At 46.2% G+C, this 20,671-nt stretch overlaps 1 long non-coding RNA gene across 1 annotated transcript in view; it reads left to right on the forward strand.

Annotated features, from left to right (window-relative positions):
- Window positions 1–11,326, forward strand: part of LOC102555048 (uncharacterized) — an 80,287-nt gene extending 68,961 nt beyond the window's left edge. Inside the window, exons 4-6 of the long non-coding RNA XR_015622963.1 lie at window positions 8,606–8,738; window positions 9,185–9,298; window positions 11,181–11,326. This is a non-coding gene — a long non-coding RNA (uncharacterized LOC102555048). The remainder of the gene's footprint in view (window positions 1–8,605; window positions 8,739–9,184; window positions 9,299–11,180) is intronic.
- The last annotated feature ends 9,345 nt before the right edge of the window (window positions 11,327–20,671 follow it).

A 20,671-nucleotide genomic window follows, 5' to 3' on the forward strand; every position in this document is an offset into this window, starting at 1 on the left:
ACCTACCTCTTTATGATGTGTGACATTTTGTGGAAGAACTTTGCTTTTATTCCCCCCCAACTCCCAGCTATTGACAACAAGGGTTCACAACTGAGGGGGTCCCCTTATTACTAAAGGAGCCTGAGTATACCCACTGCAGAGAGGAGGACCCCATTTTTTTCAAAATAGATGGATTACAGATCAGCCCTACAGCAGGGATGAGACATGGGGCCACTTGCAAGGCAGATTCGGGTGGGCATCTCATGGAGAGGGTAAAGGGGTGTTAGGGCAATGCCTTGGGGCCCAAACACCAGTGAATATAAGGGAGGGAAGACCACTCAGTGAAGCACACCTGTCCTCTCAGAATTTATCTTAATCCCACATTCCTGATGTTTTACCATCTGTCGACCGGCCTCCCTCCCTGAAATAAGTCAGGGGCTTGAATTAATTTCTTGCTACGTTTGCTCGCCTCTTCAGTTATTCCATATGTTCATTGCCTTCGCACACAGCATTCCTCTAAGCCTTGGCTCACACCACAGCTCCCCATTCCACTCCCATTCCTTGGTCTACAGAGTATGCTTTATTGTCCTTATTAATCCCTCCACTGATACTACTGCAAATGCTATTATTTTTCAAGAAAATTAGAGCAATTTTTAAAGACCTCATTATTTTACGTGGGTGAAATAAAAAGAGATGTCTTCCAATGGACCATGTCCTTGCCAAATTTACATTTTAGTCAGTTGAGCCTCACTCCACAAGACTTGGATTGTTTTCAAAAGCCTGGACTTGTGACTTGACTCATTAGCAAATAGAACCTCTGCAGGGATCAGAGGGGTCCTACGGGGTCTTGAATAAGAGCTGAAATTCTAGTACCATCCCTTCCTCATAAGCTTGGAGGTGGAGTCTTCATGGATACCTAAAGAATCCCTTATGTATGGTTCAGTGAGCTCCTTGCAATCAGGGAAATGCAGATCAAATGTTTCAAATTCACTTGCCATTTGCTGTTTGCTGACATGGATGTCTCAAGGTCCTTTCCTGAATCTAGTACAGTCCAAGTTGTGGTCAGGGCAAGAGACCTGTGAGGAAAGATGATTCATGATCTGTTTATATTCGGGCTTCTTGGCATCAAGGCCTTGCTGTTGGCTCTTCTGTTTTAACACATAGAGATGAGTTTCTAACTTTGGCTCAAAGGGCTAAGCATTGTCAGGACCAATGGGAAACACACCACAGAAATAAGATAACATTCTGAAGGACTCTAGAATCAAGATGTATCATTGAATTCTTTCCTTGTTTAATAATCCAAACTTTCCAGAATTAGTTTTTAAAGCAATTATATCATGAGCAATGTTCAGTGAGGTTCTGACTTCACCACTGTCATCATGCTTTTTGGGTGAGGACTCAATATTTGCCTAGTCATGGGTAGGCTGCTCTGCAGGAGATCCTGAACACTGAATTGTTGGGAAATAGTAAGGTCATACCTTGTGGCTCAGAGATTCTGGAAGCAACCTATTCAACCAGTGTGTATATCTCCCATCACAGTGTATTCTCCTGCACTGTAAGGAAATCCTAGTGCTGGCATCATGGCAAGTATATGTTAGAAAAGGGAGGGGACATCACAAGGCGAGAAGCCAGCTCGAGAGTGGATGGAGAGGATGCAGGCTTGCTTCTTCTCTGGCAACTCTCTCATGAGAGTGAAGTCAGTATCCCAAAAGAACCACTTTTATCCGTGCCAAAAACAGTACAAGTGACTCCCATGTCCTACTTCCTAAATGTACCCTCTTCCATGTCCCCACACTGGGGATAAAGACCCCAATGTATGAATCCCTGGGGCCACACTCACATAACACAAATCCTAGCATTAACCTTTTCTCTGGGCCCTATGAAGGACAGGGGTGACTTTTATTATAAACAGAGCCAACATAGGCTTTGTCCCTCTGGGTTGAAATACACTCAAAGACTCTTTGCCATTCCACATTTCTCCTGTTTCAGGGATCTCAGGTGCAGACTGCAGAAGCATCCTCTGTGCCCTGAAGAGGGAAGCACAGAAAGGATGTAAAGGGGACAGGTAGGACCTCGGAGATCTTGCTTTGGGGCTGATCAGGCTCAGGTTATCACGGGTGATATTGCTGACCTTGCCTAGTTTTTCTGAGGTGGGTACACAGTGAAGCAGTAAGGTTGACTCCTATACTATGTAGGGGACAGTATCTGAGATGTCAGAGATATGTTCCCAGATCATGTGGTGTTCCCTTCCCTTCTTTCTCTGGAGTGGTTACAGTTCTCATTTTTGTAACAGGATGGGGTTGAGTGATTGCTGAGGCCTCTTTGGCTTCTAACCCCCAGAAGACAGTCAACATAGCCTCATTATCTATGATTCTGTCCTTGCCACCTTCTCCTATAAGAACCTGCCTCAGAGGAGGCTCTGATGATCAGTTAGTGCCAGTTATCTAAAGCCCAAGTACAAGCAATGAGGTTAGTCTTATTTTGCTGCCAGGCTTCCAACTATCAGTAGCACAAGGAAGCAGGAAGAAGACAGCTTGAGGCACAGAGTGGGACTGTGGAGGACAAGCACACTAGTGTTCCACTAAGTTCTTCATGGGTTGAGTCAGGGAGGCCGATCTTAGAGCAGCACCTAAAAGTTGCACAGTCAGGTCTCAGATTAGAATGAATCTTATAGAGTCATCTGACAGTGACCATTCAACAGTATGTGCTGCTGTGGGTCCATGTGTGTGCATGTGTTTTCTGTACACACACACACACACACACACACACACACACACACACACACATGTGCACACACTACAAAAACCTTGTACCATCTCTGTTCTTCCCACTGATTAGCCTACCTTCCTTGTCCTCTTCTTCCTCCACAAACAGCTCAACCTTCTCCCTCACCTTTTCTTCTACTCTCCTTTTCTGCAAACCTGCCTGAGACCTTGAACTAAGCCCCACCCAACTCGTATCCTATATCCACAGTTCACCAATGGCCATTCTTTCTCTAAGGGTATGATCTAGATCTGAGAGGAAGGTGGGCAAATAGAACCCACAGGACAATACTCAAAGGCTCCTTTCTTGACAAGGCTCTATTTCCCCCACTGACTCTATTGCAAAACTCTGGTTCTCCTCTACAGTCTAACTTCTTCCTGCATCACTGAAGGTAAGGCCACAACTTGGCTCTGAAAACCAGGCTGGCCTCAAATGAATGACAGAGACAAGGTTAGGAGGTGCTCTAGTCTTAATTCCGGCTGCTATACAAGTGGGGCCTGGGGCCTGATGCCAACCTTCTTAATAACTGAGAAAAGGGAGCAAATGGAGAGGGTGCAGGTGGGAGCCTGAGAGGAGAGGCAGACTTGAAAATGTGCTGGGCTGATTAACCTTGACACAAAGGCAAGGTCTTTGTTCTGGAATCGGGATGGGGGAATCAAATCAATCACTCTTCTCGCACTTGAGCAGAGAGAGAGATCATTTACTAGAATCATCTTTTCCTGTTTTTAGTCTAGTGATTTGCTAATGCCGTGTTTAATAATACACAGGAAAAGGGGAGGCTTTTCAAGATCGTAGCTGCTGCCTACTCTCTGAAGACTCAAGGCAACTGTCCTTAGGGGAGCTGTTCATTTATTTATATTCATTTTGTTTCACAACTGTTGGGTGTCGACTCTGCATGGTGCTAGGTGTGAGTTGGTGACCCAAAGAGAGTCTCAGGGTCTTATTCATAGTCAGATTTTTACCCGTTTAACATATATATATATATATGTTTCCTTAAGTGTAAGTTCTTACTTGAGCATCTGGTTCTCTAAATTAATGATATTTTTCATTACTTTCTTTATAGCTAAGAGTGAGCAGGGGAAAAGGCATTGGTCCAATTGGCTTAAGCAGAAGGTTCAAGTCTAAACTCCAGACAGTGCAGTTTAATGGTGACAACGTGTAGGTTTCAGTTGGTCAGAACATGTAAGTTATAGTTATAAATTACTTGTGGGGCAGCGATAATATGTGCAGCAATATGTGTGGAAGGGAACAAAGTCTCTAGTGTATATGGAGAACAATGGTTTAGAATTACCCATCTAATTTCCAAATGTACGTTATTTTGGCTAAATTGAAGACAGTATCTTATGTCACCTTGGCATTTGCAATGTTCCCTGGGTCACACAGCAATCATACTTTCCATGTGAAAATGCTAGAGAGCAATTTTAAAAGCAAATGGCTACATGTCACAGTTTGGGTTTAAAATGTCCTCCATGTGCTTATGTGTTTAAACACTTGGATCCCAAGGATGCTTATGGCATCCCTGTGGAAGGTTGTGTCACCAATGAAGCAGCTGGTGTAGTTGACAGAACTTGGTGTGTTCCTGGGGGACAGCCTTCTAGGGTTGTAGCCTGAAACTGTGGCTTTTCTACACTACGGGCTGCATTCCTAAGCCATGGGCCTCTTCTCTCTTAAGTCATTTCTGTTATTTTCTTGGTCTCAGTGATGATAGAAAAGTAACAAAAACAGAAAATTGGTAACCAAAACAGAGTTGCTGCTGTAATAAATCTATGCGATTCTTAGACCTATGGAACTGGTCTGCTGTGGGGTTGAAACAGCGAGCCAGAGATGCTGCAGAATGCTGGGATTAATGTTTTATGGATCGTTGTGGGAATGTGGAAGGCCAGAATATAATAGAAATGAAAAACTAAAGACGGCTGTGCTAAGTGAAGTTCAGACAAAAAAAAAACGAAGACTCTGTTGGGAAGTGAACCAGAGGCCACTCCCATTACTTCCTGGAAAGGTAATGTAGCTGTGTTCTGCTTTTGTCCTGAAATCTTGACTGAAGCTCAATTCAAAACCAATGTACTGTGTTTTTTGTGGGGAGTGGGGAGTGGGGTGGTGGTGGTAAAACAAATCCCAATACAACCTAAGAGTTAGATTGTGGCATGGTTACTGCTTGTTGCATTTAGCCAGATTATATCAAAACTGCAGAGCCCAAGCAGAGCAGAAATGTGCAACAAGAAAAATGTGCAGTTTGGCAAAGAAAATCATGCAGGACACTCGAATTGTAGCCAAAGTGCCTGTAAGTAGTGTCATTAAAGAGAAACCACACATTTTCACCTAGTGGCCTTCGGGTGAGACTTAACCACCCACGGGAAGTTCCATGGTACAAAATGCAAACCCATTGAATAAAAGTTTCCTTTAAAAGACAGTAATGGATAAAGTAGAGTCTCTCTGAGGTGCCTTGCTCAAATAAGGACAGCTAGGGTAATATTTTCCATATTCAGGCTCTAAGGCACCATTCAAAAGCTTTAATCAGGGTCCACACACCCCAGCTTACATTTCAAGCTGACAACAGAATCTGGCATCATCTACATCGTGTTGCTTTTGTTGGCATGCAAAAGGTGTAGAGTAATTGAGGCGGGTACCTATGTTCCAGAGAATGACTGACCAAGTGTGAGTTAATACTGGTTATCACATTAACATACCTGAAAGAGAACCTCAGATTGGCCCGTGGGCATGCCTGTGGAATATTTTCTAAGTTGTTGACTGATGTAGGAGGGCCCAGCCCACTCTGCACGGTGTCATCCCTTCTGCTTTGAGTTCCTGCCTTGGTGAGTTCTGCCTTCAGTGATGGACTGTAACCTATAAGATGAAATAAAGTCTTTCCTATTCTGTGTCTCTTGCTCAGAGTGTTTTATTACAGGAACAGAAAGAAAATTAGAGCACAGAGAAAGGTAATGTCTAGCAAGCCATACTATCCATGAGGATCCCCTGAGCTGTAAATAAACCATGAAGGCAAAGCTACAGTCTTAGGAAAGACCCCAAGATGTTGGAGGTGTCAGACTTCGTCCAAAGAAAGCTGCTCATGCTAAACAGGTCCAGTACAAGGGAGGCACTACCTGAGCTGCTGGTGGAAAGGCTCTAAAAGTGGAACCCAGCCTGTTGGGGCCCATGGGATCCTAGCCTCTGCCAGATGTGGAGCTGTAAGGCTTGATGTTTACTTGCTTAGTTTTGGTCTTGGTCCAGATTTTCCTTTTATCCTACTCTCTACCTCCCCCTGTTTGGGAAAGGGAGTATTTACTCTCTGCAACCCTAAGTTAGAAATATGTGGCTCAGTTTTTGTTTTTAATTTTACAGTGGCTCACAATTCATAGATTGCCCTGAGTTCACATGGTGAGTTAGGACTATGGAAATTTTTGAAGTTGGACTGAAGGCTTCTTGCATTATTGAGACTGTGAGGGCTGGAATGGGATGACAGTTTGAGTCTAACATGGTCTTCTCAGGGTCATATCATTACATAGTTGTTTACTAGCTGGTAGAACTGTTTGAAGAGGCTCTAGATTAGTTATAGTGGGGAGCATAGTTATAGAGGTACATCACTGGGGGAGGTCAGACCTCGAGGGATATAACCCAGCTATGCTTCTGGCCTGATCTCTCTGTTTGGTATGGCTATAGCTATAACAACGTATGGACAGTCAGGCTGCAAGTTATTATTACAACAGACTGAGACCCTCTAACTGTCTCTGCAACATGAGGCTGTATTGTTTAAACTCAACCTTCCTCCTTGAAGCTGTTTCTGTTAGATATTGTTCCCAGTGATATCAAACTGATGACTCCAGTAGATTATCAGAATTTGAACCATTGATGAATATCTTGTGGCAATGTGGTAGAGGGGAATCACATGAAAGACTTCCAGAGAAGACCTCATCTCATTAGGGTAGATGAAAGAGAGACTAAACTGAAGACTACCAAGATAAGTAGGGAGATCCTAAAGAGAGGAGACACCATGTTTAAAACCATGTAGGATACAGGTTACAGTTGTGAGGATGTCTGTTGACAGAGTGTCAGTAGTGCACCCAAGGACTTATGGATTCCTGTAGGAGTCCATATTTCACTCTCAGGTATGTTTGTCTCATGTAGCTTCTCTAGGAAGGCCTGAGAAGAGCTGTAGTGTCCTTATAACGATGCTTCTCTCAGAGCCCCATGTCTTCAGAGCAGCTTCTCCTGCCCTGTGCTCCTATTTCAGCTACCCTGCACTCTAGGAATGGAAGGGAGATGCCCTTCACCTGGAGTTTAAATTTCCATAACATTCTGTGAATATGTCTTTTGAAAAGTCCCTACACCAACTGAAGAAGGGAGAAACAAGAGGAAAAGGAGAGCCCGTGTGCTCATATCTCTATGTCAGACTGAGGAGATGAGGGAAGGGAGCACAGACTAAGGGAGGGGGCAGTGCATGTAGACAGAGGGTGGGCCCAGGAAAGGAGTGATTCTGGAAGGAGAAAACTCAGAGTAGGGAAGATGGAATGATGGAGGAGGACTCTCGAGATGTGGGGATGAGCCGAGGGAAATGGGTAATCTGAAAGGAGAGAGGACAGCTTAAGGGAGGGTAAAAGATGATTAAGGGAGGAGGATACTCTTGGAGGGTGGAAGGTGAGCTAAGGGAGGAAGGCATTCTAAGAGGCAAAAAGATGAGCTGAAGGAGAGAGCAGTTATGATAGCAGGGGATGGCCCTTTAGATAACCCTTTATCTCAGACTTTTTAGTGGTTCAACAGTAACTCACCTTGTGTCCTGACAGAAGTCTGGTAACAGGTTAGACAGGTGTCATTGGGATAGCAGCCCCCAATTCTGCTCTGTATTGACTCTTGCAAAGACTGTAGTACAATGCAAGGTGGCAAGATGCAGGGTGATGGGTGTGAGGATACAGGTTCCTATGTGGGGGGTGTTGTGAGAGTGCAGGCTGGTATTTGCAGGGGTGTGGGGATGCAAGATGTCATGTGCAGGGTGGTGTGAGGATGCAGGGTGGTGTGACGATGCAGCTGGTGTGTGCTATGACGATGCAGGTGCCATGAGGATGCAGGGTGGTTTGATGGTACAGGGTGTTGCGATGCAGTTGGTGTGATACAGGGTGCTATGCTTGTACAGGTGGTGTGATGTAGGTTGATGATGCGGTGCCATGAGGATGCAGGGTGGCATGATGAATTTATACAAGAGTTTCAGCACATGGTAAAGTGGTGTTCTCATAAACAACCCTAGAAGCAGAACTTTATGAATATGATTTTATGGAGAAGAAAATTGAGTGTTGGAGAAGTTTCACAGCCTTTACTCTGCAACAAGGGTTCAAATTCAACTCTGCATTTGAAGCCACCCCGCAGCCGCCTCCGCAAGCTCCGGAGGATGTGAGTAGGTGTGACAAGCTTTATGTCATGTCCTCCTTCCATGCCTTAATTAAACCTGCGTGTGTTAATTTTTCTCTAACTTTTAAACTCAAGGGTCATTCATAGCTCTTTGACAATAGAAATCCAACAGTTTTTTCCCCAAAGTAAACAATAATTAGCCAAACTAACATTTAATTTGATAAACGTAATTTGCAGAAAGCCTGCATCCCACATGAACACAGGGATTATCCACTCAACAATTTCTTGAGAAGTCCACGATGTGTGGGGGTTCATAAGAGGTGTGCGTAGTTATTCACAAGCTAGCCTGATCTACCTTTCCATCACCTGGTTCCCTGTGGAGATCCTGCTTTGTTCTCAGTTTCCTGGCTTGGAAAAACTAAAGCTTTAAAGTACAGGTTCTTCATTTTGAAGGCAGAAATGTAAATTTACCCATATTAATCAGGACAGATTAATCTACCACCCTACTCACCTGTTCCCACTTCAGGGTCTCAGAACTGTTGACATTTCTTTCTCACTGGACCAAGGACTCTACCGACACCAAGTACCAGATGCAGAACTGAAGCCCTAGGCTGCACCTGTAGGTCATGGAGGAGCACCTGCTCGAACTGTTCACTAAGGTGGGTCTTCTCTACCCAGTCACTGCTGTCTCCTGTCTCAGGGGAGGATGTAGACTAGCAGAGCTCTGATACAGGCTGTCATTTAGGATCCAGGTCTTTCCATGTTGTGGGCTCCCTGAGGGCTTCCAGAGCCTCTGCAGTCAGCCATGTTGGGAGATAAGAGGCATTCAGGACATCTGAGCCTGGAAGAAGCACAAGACCATGGGTCGCTTCTAACTGTCCCGGGCTCATGTTTTCAAGATGACTGAGAATATGAGTCCAGTTGTTTATGGAGAAAAGCTGAGCCTCATGGTATCTGGGCCATGACTTCCTCCAAAGGCTGATGGGGTAATGGAAGCCTTCTGACGTTTGCTGTTTCTTATGAGGTCTTGTAGGAACAGGGTAACTATCTATGAAATGCCCTGTCTCCCAAGGTTATATGAAATCACAGAGGCTCTTCCTTTCAGAGTCAACAAAGATGAGAGCCATCTAGAACATTCCTCACAAGGTCTGAGGGAATAGTTGAGGCCATCTGGCATGTGTCCTTGCTCATGAAGATATATGAGAATGACAGAGACCAGGTATGAAGAGGTTTTCAAATATTACATTGTTGCTAATCTGTTTAACTGTGTCCATTTCTATGGGGTGTGTGTGTGTGTGTGTGTGTGTGTGTGTGTGTGTGTGTGTGTGTGTGTGGACTGAGTCACAGCTGTGATCTGGGAATACAGACCAGACCTCCTGTGGGATCCAGTAGGACAGACAAGCACACAAAGAGGTGAGGTACCACTGCAAGTGGAGTATTGTGTTGACAACTTGACCAGCCTCGTAGTCTTCTCTCTAAAGCCTCAGCTATTCTGAGCATGCCCTACCTTCTCCCCACTCCATGCAGGATAAACTCTAGAGTCTCTCTGTATGTACTCCCTCACATTTTCTCTTGATTCTACTTTACAAAGTCCTGGCCTGGATTGCTCTGGAAGATGAAGGATGGGGTAGTGCCTGGACAGAGCAAGAGCTGCTACAAAATAGAGGGAAATATGATGTCAGTTAAGCCTGTCAGAGACATCAGAGTGAAACAGGAAACTAGGAATACCATTGAGACAAGTCAGCCTGAGTATGTGGGACAGAGAGTGAGGGGAGAAAAGTGCCTACGGTGAGACTTGGGCTCAGTATGGCTTCCTGGGCAATCCTCTGTGGGGTCAGGTGCATAGCTATCAACTCTGAATCAGACAATTGGAAACAGCTATGATTGAGAGCAGCACAGAGCAAGAAGCCCCAGTTTTCCTGCTGACCCTGGCACTTGTGGGGCCATAGGACTAAAGTAGGAAAGCGTGGAGCAGCTCGAGTGTTGGTATAGTGCCTGTAGTCAGAACTCTCTGGCTGTTTTCCTGAAAATTCCAGGAAAAGGCTGGATCTGGGCCCTCCCAGGCTCAGAAAGAGGGACAAACTTCAGGGCATAGCTAGGACCCCCATGTGAAGGTCTAGTAGCACACATCCGGGTGTGGTGAGTGGAGATCAGCTTCAGGGGTGCCATGAGATGAACACCCTGGATGCTGATGCTGTGCTGATGTGGGAGTATAGGAACCTCCCTTATGAATCCAAGTTTTCCCCACAAGAGCTAGACTTCAGCTTCTACTGCAGTCTGGTTCCATATAAATACCTAGTGGCCCTGCTGTGTTCCCCAGGATGAGGGTCAATGTCATCTGCTCATTATCTTAACACTGGCTGCAGCATCCCAGGCTGGGTCTCCTGTCTACTAGGCTTCCCCAACGTTACTGAGCTGCTGTTCCTAAGTGATTGGGCTAGAACTCTAATACTTGATATTAGATTCCAAGTCTACTGGACACATACACAATGTGAGGTGACTCATCCAAGGACAGGTAGGTGTCACACTGTCTAGATGCATTCACACAGCACTCTGTCCATTTGTCCCTTGCTTTCTTATGTAAATATTTTCCCAATACAATTTGTAAATTTGACTGAAACAGAAAGCATATTGGAAAAGTCTTAGGCTTACGTGAAACCCTTGCACAAAGGGTATCTTAGGAGGTAATGTTCCCACCATTATTACTGGCTGAGTTTAAATTGCCTGAGTTAAGATCCTGAAATGAGTATAAGTGTAGCCTAATACGTTGTAAGTTTTATTCTCTGTAGCTGTACAGAAAATATTTTAATTTAAAATTCCCCCCAGTTAGGTCTTGCTTTTAAGGTATTATCTCAGAAATTAACACATCGTCATTTCTTTCTCTTTCTTTTTGAAATAAAATTTTCAACACATCAAAATTTCCATGTATGTTGTGCTTGGTTTGGCAACACATAGAGTAACATTTTCATGTATGACTTTCAAGATTTTTCTAGTCTCTCTCTCTCTCTCTCTCTCTCTCTCTCTCTCTCTCTCTCTCTCTCTGTATGCATGCACGCATGCTAAGAGTTAAAGTCATCTGGTGCTTATTGTTGTCCTGGCAGGCCTGAGGAAGATGGTGGATGCTAGAGAGAGTGGACAGCAACTGGATGGAAAGTGGAAGACTGATGTGCAACCCTGAGTCCTAATCAGCTGGCTCAGAGCCCCTGTGAGCAGACATTGTGCTATAAAGAACCCTAATGTAAGCAGACACTTTGTAGGGCTCTAATATGCTATCCTGTGTTCCCTATAAGTATACACTATACAGAAGCCTAGTATCCCACCCTGGGATCCCCAAAGAGTGTTCAGTGTACATAATCCTGAAACCTGAATCAGACAAAGCTGTTTATTTATGACATCATACTGAGACTGAGGCAAAACCACTTCTGGGATCATTCCTGGGCATTACAAAAATAAGTCCACAGCAGCCACAGATGCCACTTCCCTGGCTCATTTGATGACTAGAAGAGCTGCTGCTTTCCTCAGGCTTCCTATCAGAGACTCCTATCCAGTTGAACACCCTTTCAGGGTCCCAGCGAGCCTTTGTCTTAGTTATAGTTTCTATTGCTGACCATGAACAAAAGCAACTTGGGGAGGAAAGAATCTATTTCATTCTATAGCCATATATAGTCCATCATCTAGGGAAATGAGGGTAGGAGCTCAAGACTGGCACTGATGCATAGACCATGGAAGACTGCCTGCTCACTTATAACGTGATCACCCTGCTCTTCTACACCACCGATGACCACCCATCAAAGGGTGTCACCACCTATGGTGAGCTGGACCTAATCATCAACCATCAGTCAAGAAAAAGCACCATAGGCTTGTTCGTAGGCTAATCTTGTTAGGAGCATTTTCTCAATTTAGATTTCCTCCTCCAAAATGGCTGTAGCTTGTGTCGAGTTGACAGAGAACTAGCCAGCACAGACTTAGTAGCATCTATATTCCTACTTCCCTACCAAAAACCTACCTCAGCTCCCTGTCCTGTGTCTGTCTCATATTAAATTCATTAAGTCCCAGAATTTTCTTGAGTGTGCCCTGGGTGGTCACAGGCAGAAGGGTATCCTCTACATCCTGAGTTGGGACATCACTGCAAGGCTTGGGGCAGCTAGCAAGCAGGGGCATGCACAGGGGCTGTGAGGACTGACAATTCAGCAGGGTAGATGGGGAGAATGCAGCTGCCTTTGTGGGAACTATCTGGCCCAAACAATAATTTCCACAGTAACCAGGAATGTAGATGGGTACTAAACCCCAGGCCATGAAGCATGTTTTATTCCTAGATACCCCCAAAAGAAACTGAATCCCATCCCACATGGCTTCAATGGAGCCCTCTCTTCTGCCTTCAAAGGTAGGAATTGAAAAGAGAATACTGAAGTAAATGCTTCCCTGTTTAGCCAGCCCTGGGTGAGCATGCGGTACACAAGCTGGAGCTATCACAGAGAAAGGAGCTTCCCTTGAGGAAAGGCCTCCATGAGTCCAGCTGTAAGGCATTTTCTCAATTAGTGATCAATCGGGGAGGACCCAGCCCATTGTAGGTGGTGCAATCCCTGGGCTGGTTCTATAAGAGAGCAAGCTGAGCAAGCCAAACAGAGCTAGTAAGTAACATCCCTCCATGGCTTCTGCATCAGCTCCTGCCTCCAGGTTCCTGCCCTGTGTGAATTCCCATCCTGGTGTTCTTTTATGGTGAACAGCAATGTGGAAGTGTAAGGTGAATAAACCCGCTTCCCCCAACTTGCTTCTCAGTCATGATGCTTTGTGCGGGAATACAAACCCTGACTAAGACACATGCCTAACAGCAAGCCAGGCTGGGGCTGTCAGCAGTGTCACTATGCCTCCCTTCTTGGAGTGCACAGTGAAGTCAACACCAAGAATGGTGCTGCATGGTGCAGGGAGCATGTGAGTGGGCATTTGCAAATGTCACACCTATGAAAACGAAGTCAACACCAAGAATGGTGCTGCATGGTGCAGGGAGCATGTGAGTGGGCATTTGCAAATGTCACACCTATGAAAACGTAGCACGCTGGGTTCCTTGGTACTGCTCCGTTTCCTTTGCAGGTGAGTGACATCTTTAAAACTGTTCTTATAATCCCCTTTCTTCTCGTTCTAACCACCCCCTCCCCTTTCTCAAATGACCCTGAATGTCATGGCCCACTTCAGTTCATCGTCCCGTCTCTGGAGCTGTAATGCAATCACACCTGCAAAGTCTCCTTTGCCACCGACAGACACATTCAAAGCTTACAGGGCTGAGAACCAGGGCATCATTGGGAGCTGTTATTCTGCTCCAGGGATGAATGCAGGTGGGATTCTCATGTCACCCCAAGTTTATAGAGTGAGGTGCCTGTTTGTGCAGTCTCTTGTTCTCTCCCCAAGCTATTGCAGGATTTCACAGAAACAGAACAATGGCTGTCACATGCTGTTGAGGGAGCACGGCATCCTCTCTTCAAGATCAGAAGACTGTAGCAGGGAAGCACTGTGGGTACCTCCTGCACACTGTGACATCAAGGTCGCTGTGATCCAGGAACATTGTGGTGACAGTGACATGCTCAAGGTCGCTGAGCCCAGTGTGAGGCTAGGAGGAAAGCCCCCTCCTTCCTGGGGAGCAACGCTCATGAAAGGCGTGCATTTTGCTCTTAGATTTTAAAGCTCCCTTTACCTGCTGTGACACGTACTCATGGGCCAGGAAGAGCTCTGTGTTTCTAGCCGTTTCCACGCTGTGACATCGGGACGTGCCCACCTTGCTAATTGGGGAGGATTAAATGGAGCAGCGATCACAGAGCCTGCAGCAGCACTCTCTTCCAGAGCAGGAGCTGACAGCAGCCTTCCTCTTCCTGCAGGCATGGCCCCGCAGAGCCTGCCTCCCTCACAAAGGCAAGAGGCCACACTGCTGAGGAATGGTGTCTTCCCACCTGCAGATTTCTGCTTCTCCCAGCCCTGAATAGCTCAAGTAGGCTGTGACCTCGGCAAGCACCCTTGAGAGAGTCTCGAGGCGCCTTGAGAAATTGCACAAGAGGCGCTCTGCATCTGGGCTGGATCTATTATTCATGCAAGCATGTTTCAGCTAGCTGGGTAATTTAGAGTCTCTCAGAGAGTGCTCTCTGCAGCAGCCATAAACCACGTTCCCAGTGCTCCAGGGGAAAATTACCTTTCCATTGCTCCAGCTAGGGGTCATATCAGAGACTTCACCCAGGGAAGTGAGGGCTGAGGAGGGGCTGAGACAGTCCAAGGCTCAAGGGCCCTCCAGAGCCTTCACTCGGGACATCTCCACCTGTCACTTCCCAGATGACCTCTGGAGCTTCAGCCCTCTCACTGCGAAATGAATGCTGACTGCAGATGCCTGGCAGCTAGGCTGGTGCAGGAGCAGCCCAGCCCCCACCCCTCCACTCTGAGCTGCAACTGATCTGCTGCCTCTGGCATCAGCTCCACAGGGGTCGTGAACGCCTGTCTTCCTGACTAGGAACCCAGGACGCTGGAGGCACGGGCCGCAGCACACGGAAGCAGGCATTCACTGTGTGCACGTTTTCCTTATCTCCATAAAGCTGCAGTCTTTGCTGTCTTCCCAAATGACACTAAATTCAGATGCACAGGTTCTCCCACCCCGCCCCCCTCCCAGAACACCAACAGGAACACACGCCACTCACACATACTAAGGAGGAGGGATGCATGCAAAGAGCATCAACATCCGTTTTCAGACACTAGACACAGGATGAGAACCCGAGGCCAGGGCTGGCTACAGACATTATTTTTAGCCGTGAGACTGTAGCACATGTGGTGTGGCTGCTTCCCCCTCTACTGCAGAGACACTCTCAATTCATCCCACAAAGTCTGGCTGTTCTACAGGGCAGCATCTCCACCAACCCCACCCAGCAGACATGCTGCTAGGCAGGAGTCTGGTGAGGCTTCAGGGTCCCTGGGTCCGGGGAAGTCCCTGCCCGGCATACCGCTTGCATGACTTGGGCTCTCCAGGGTATTCCTCATTCGGTAGGCCTAGCTGCTTGCATTTCATCCTCTTCCTCAGAGCCCAGATGTGACACTTCCTCAGGCTCTCCTGTGCTCATGGTTGTCGGCTGGTGACAAGGGCATCTGTGCGGATGCAGACCCCGAGGTGAGAGGAAAGATGGCTGTGAGCTGAACACCTGCAGTCCCAGTGGGCCAGCGCCGCCACCTTAGGTGTCAAGTGGAGTTGGGGATGTGACTCATAGGCTGACATGGAGTTGGGCTCTTGCTGAGTTCCTGCCAGATTCGTGGCCCCCAAATCATAGTCCTGTCACTGTGGGGAATGGTGATGTTCCCCTGGGGGTGGGGGGAGCAGAGTGACAACCCAAACCTCATCCTTTAATTTCCCAGGGCCTTTGTTTTCTCTATCTCCTCCTGGCTATAAAAATATAAATGAATAAATAAATAAATAAATAAATAAATAAATAAATAAATAACACACCTGGTTGGACAATTTTGTGAATGTACTAAATGCTACCGAATTGTTCACCTTGAAAGAATGGATTTCATCTCATTAAGGAAAAAGATGTGTGGCTTAGCTGCTAGAGTACCTGGCTAGCATGCTGAAAGCCCGGGATTCAGTTCCCAGCACTGTATAAACTGGATATGGTGGTGTACATGATCCCGGCACTTGGGCGTGGCTGGAAAGAAATCAGATGTGCAAGGTAATCCGTGGCTACTTACCGAGTTTGAGGTTTCTCTGTTTTCAATAAGATAAAATAAAATCAAAAAAGAAAAAGATTATGTCGAATAGACACCTGAGACTTCCTTGCAGTTTTTAGAACGGTGCAGGACCTTAGAGACCATCTGAGCAAATAGCCTCACCTGCAAATGGAGAGCTGAGGCCACACCAACCATCACGAGAGAATGCTGGAGCCCACTGTCTGCATCCTAGCATCAGGACCACATACCCTTGTGTGTTTCCGTGTCCTTCCTCTGATGCTTAAGTGTCTAAACCAAGCAGACAGGATCCTGGTTGGCTGCTTTCATTGTTGCTCATTGACCCTCTGGACTAGGTGCTGGGACTACCTGAGAGCTGCTGTTCCATGGAATCCCACTCTGTGACAAAATGCCCTGATCCCTGGGGTTCCTTTGTCTGGGATCATGACAAGCTATGGGAGGTTTTAGCCCCTGACTATTCTCTGGCTGCTTCTGGGCCTTGAGGGCTTGGTCTAAGGATCCCATGGTGGTTCAGTGCTTCTCCCAGAGAGGTCAGAGACCAGAGACGGTGGCCCAGCTACTAAAACAAGGGAGTGGTGCTTATGAGGGGGACTCCAAGGGACTGATTCTAGAGGAATCTAGTAAGACCCTTCTATCCAGTCCCTGCGGAGTTTCACAACAGGACTCTTAATAGCAGTAGGGAGGACAGTGCACTGCTGTCCCCAGGCTGGGCCAGCAGCTGGCCTCTTCACAGCAGCAAAGTCCTTGTGGTCACTATGGCTCAGGTTGCATTGGGAACTCTCTGTGTTCTGAATTCTTTGAGGAAAAGCCGTGTAACTTTTCCTCAAGCACTTGCTATATGCTAGGCCTGAGAGATGGCCCAGTCGTTTGGTTGCTGGCCAGGAGTTGCTAGTTGTCATGGCATCCCAGAAGTGGGTGCACAAGTCTCACCAAGAGGTGAGAGTATATCCAGGGTGTGCCATAACCACTGCCAGCTGAGGACTTGAGGGAAGAAAAGGTCTAGGAGGAAAGAAAACAGAAGCATATCATGTGGAGGGGAGACCACAGGGCCTGACATGAGAGAAGAAGAGGGAGAGGGCAGCAGGAGAATAGGGTTGGGGAGTGGGGCAGGAACACTGGTGTGGAAGAAGCTGGAACATGGGGACAGAGGCAAGCAGAAACACTGGGTTGGGGGAATAAAACATTGACACTAAGGTAGGAGAGGAAGTGGGAATCCTGGGTTAGGGTGAGGTAGGGAGCAGGAACATGGAGGGAAGGGTCAAACAGGAGCTCTGGGGTAGGGTGTGAGAAGCAGGAACATGGAGGAAGCAAAATTAAAGGGTTGGGGACTCTTAATAGAGAAGAGGGTAGGGTGGTCTTCCTCATGCCAGAGTGGCAGGCAGTGAGGTGTCAGCTGTACCTAGGGGTATCTGCCAGAGTAAGGCTGGGCTGGGTGAGAAGTCTGGGCCAGATATATGTCAGCAGGATCAGGTGACAGAGAAAAAGGCAGGCAGATGGGGTGATGTGAACAGGATCCACTAAGAGGCTTTGAAGGTGGGTTGCAAGGTGGGGTAAGCACATGGGGACTCTCTTTTCTGTCTTCCTTACTTCCCATGGGAGCAACAGATCCAACATAGACCCAAGTTTAAGATACTCCCATAATTCTTCTTTATGTCCTTGAGGTCTGTGGTAGGGTTGATAGAACCCTACAAGCTTTCATATGGTCTGGCGATTCCTGGGCTGTAACAAAAGGGTGAGCCTCCTTGATAGCGTACTCAAATGGTCACGTTGTCTGGGAATCAGGCCCCTTCCCTGGACATTTTATTTCCCTGTTCCCACCCATAACTGGCAATTTCTAACTTTGATGTTAATTTTCATACTTAGCCTACACCAAGCAATTGCTTCTCCTTTCACATAAGTATCAGTCAAGGACCCACTCTAGCTACGTACATGAGACTGTAAAGCTGAAAGGAAGTTGCCTAATAAATGAGGAAGGAAAATAGCATGGGGTAGGACCACTAAGGACCAGAGGTCTCTCATAGGCATGGTATAACTCAATAACGCCAACACGAGAAAATAACTCACGTGCCAGCAGGGGATCAAAGGAGAGTGAAAGTGTGGGGCATTGAGAGTTTTGGGTTTGGGACTTAAGGGGGACCCTGGGTCAGATTGTCTTTTAGGGTAACAAACAGATCTCTTAGTAGGAAAGTTACTAATGCCACAGACTGACAGCATGTTTGGAACTCCTAAGGAGAGCCGGTCCCCACAGCAGAGTAGAAATCCCTTATAGGGTTTCAGAGAAAGGAAGATGATCTGTGTTACAGATTGATGAGTGATGCATACATGCTGTGACTGAATCAGACGTGAGTGGGGAGGACAGACGTTTAGAAAAGCATGCTATTTTAGTTCTGGAAACCAAGTTACTATCATTCCAGGAATTGTCCCAGTTTGACCAAAATGGAGGATCTTTATAAAAGAGTATAAACTTTGCTAACAGTGTGAGTGTGAGTGTGTGTGTGTGTGTGTGTGTGTGTGTGTGTGCACCTGTGTGTGTGTGCGTGTGTGTCATATGCATGTTTGCGCATGTGTGCATACATCCATGTCATAGAACAATATGCAACCTCGAAAAGAAAGGGAGTCTTGTATAGGATGGAGGCAGATGGTACTATGCTGCATTGTGTCATCATACCTGTGGTGCTGAGAGTGTATCATACTGAAGTTGTTGTGTGGGGCAGGAACCACCAGTCTTTACCCTCAGGTGGGTGAGGATAGAGATACCAATAGATGAGAGGTGTGTTGAAAATTTAGTGCCTGTGTTACATGTAGCAAATCATCACACTTCACACTTTGAACATGCACAGTCCCTATTATTTTTAAAATAAAAAATAAAAATGGGGTTCCTCGGGAGTAAAATACAAAGATGGTCAAGTCACAGCAGGCTAATATTTAAAAAAATGCAAATAGCATAACAAAAATTAGTAGGAAACTAGGAAGTAAAGAGATAGGAAGACTTGTGAGGTTGAGCTCTCATACAGAGCCTGAATAAGGGCGGGTGGGGAGGACTATACTTTCAGCCATAGCCCTCTTGATTTGATAGATAAATCTGTGGACAGTGTGAAGCATAACCATGAGTAGCTCAGATCAGGCTTGCTCCTCAATCCACAGAGAAAGATACTAACCATCCAACGGTCTGTCCAAGGTAACATAGCAATTTGTGGCTGAGCAGAAGAATCTGTAGACTTGAAGGTCAATGGAATTCTGTAATAACACATTGTATGAGCTACCTAGGACAGCCTCCTGGCCCTGAGCCACACTCACAGCACTGCATAGACAAATAAAGACATTCTTCTGTGGACAGAAGACTCACACTCTGTATCACATCTCTGCACATTTTTTCCCTCCTTTTCTGATGTTTTGGTTGGGAGCCTAGGCTTTAAAGGCTAAGACATCTCTCTAGCCCCACCCCCTCCTTTTCTGAGCATCTTTTACCATGGTGTTCAGCATCCTTGAGGATGTCAAGTGAGGGTCTGTACACAATGGCACTGCAGATAATAAATTCCTTGTATGTCTTTGTTGTTGGCCGGGTTTCTCAGGATGGTTTATCAAACCCTTGTGAACTTTTCTTCCAGCTCTTTATCAAAGGCAGTCTATTTGCATGTTAAGATGAGGAAAAAGAACAACCACTTTAAAAGATAAGGGTTGGAATTTATAAGCCTTTACAAACTGTTATTTCTTTCACTGAGGGAAAATAAAAATGGGAGATAGCAAGAAGGCAGGGTATTGCAGATAACATCATTTAGAGGATTTTGAAACCTGGTATAATTTATCATCATATAAGATGCTTTGGTCTGCAAGATCAAAGCGACTGGCGTTATCTATCTACATACAGCCAATTGAATTGCCTCTTCAGAGTCCCAGACAAACATTTCATTAGTTGCCATTCATCAGGAAATTGGGATGAAACTCCACAACACTTCTTTAAAAGAGCTGGATTGCATTTCCTACATGTGGTACTTTAAAAACAATCATTTGTATGGCACTTCTCTTCTGAGCGCTCAAACCATGTCGCTTCCCAAATATTTGTAGTCTTCCTGACCCCCCTTTCTACTCACATGCTTTATTCGCCTCATTTCCCAAACGAGGGGGGTGGGGGGAGAACAAACTACTCCAACACATCAAGGCAGTCTGGTTCTAGGCAAGAAAACCATGATGTCATTAAAAAAAAAACTATTGAATTCCAACAACAGCTGTGTCTCTTTGCTTGGCAGTCATCGTCATCAGAAATCTATAAGTGGGACAGGAAGGTGACATGGGCTCGAGTTTATAGAACTCAAGGAACTGTGTTGAGGCAACTCTTGAGGTGGCAAGGTGGGGGGAGACAGTAGAGTTATGGTTAGTTAGGAATGCTGTCTGTGAACTGTAAACTGTATGTGGTAGACTATGAGTCCGAGGTTTCTCATTTCAGGTCAGACACTTGCAGCAATGAGGATGTTCAGATATCCCAGGTCAGCTACCAATAGCTCACATGAACTTTTCCCTTCCAAAAACATACCTGGGGCTTGTTTGTATAAACACGAAAGAGCAAGACACACATCAATGCCTGGCCAAGAACATATAAAGTAAGTCCAATGAAGCATCCATCTGAAGACGCCAGCCAGCTGCCCAGGCATTCCAGGCTTGAGGGAAGCCCTCCAAGAAAGAGACCCACTAGAGTTCTTTCTCTCAGTGATAGAGGAAACAAGCCTGTAAGATGGACTGAGCCACAGAGGGCACAAAAGACAGTGCCAATCCTAAGGTCCAGACCTCTAAAGCACCCAGGAAAGGAAGATACACGGTATCCTGGTCTTATAGATTGCCACCTGTTCACAGTCCTAGAGATGAGAAGCTTGAGGTTGAGCTTCAG

The sequence above is a fragment of the Rattus norvegicus genome, chromosome 6 (assembly GCF_021556685.1).
Source record: "Rattus norvegicus strain SHRSP/BbbUtx chromosome 6, alternate assembly SHRSP_T2T, whole genome shotgun sequence".
Classification (NCBI taxonomy): Eukaryota; Metazoa; Chordata; class Mammalia; order Rodentia; family Muridae; genus Rattus; species Rattus norvegicus.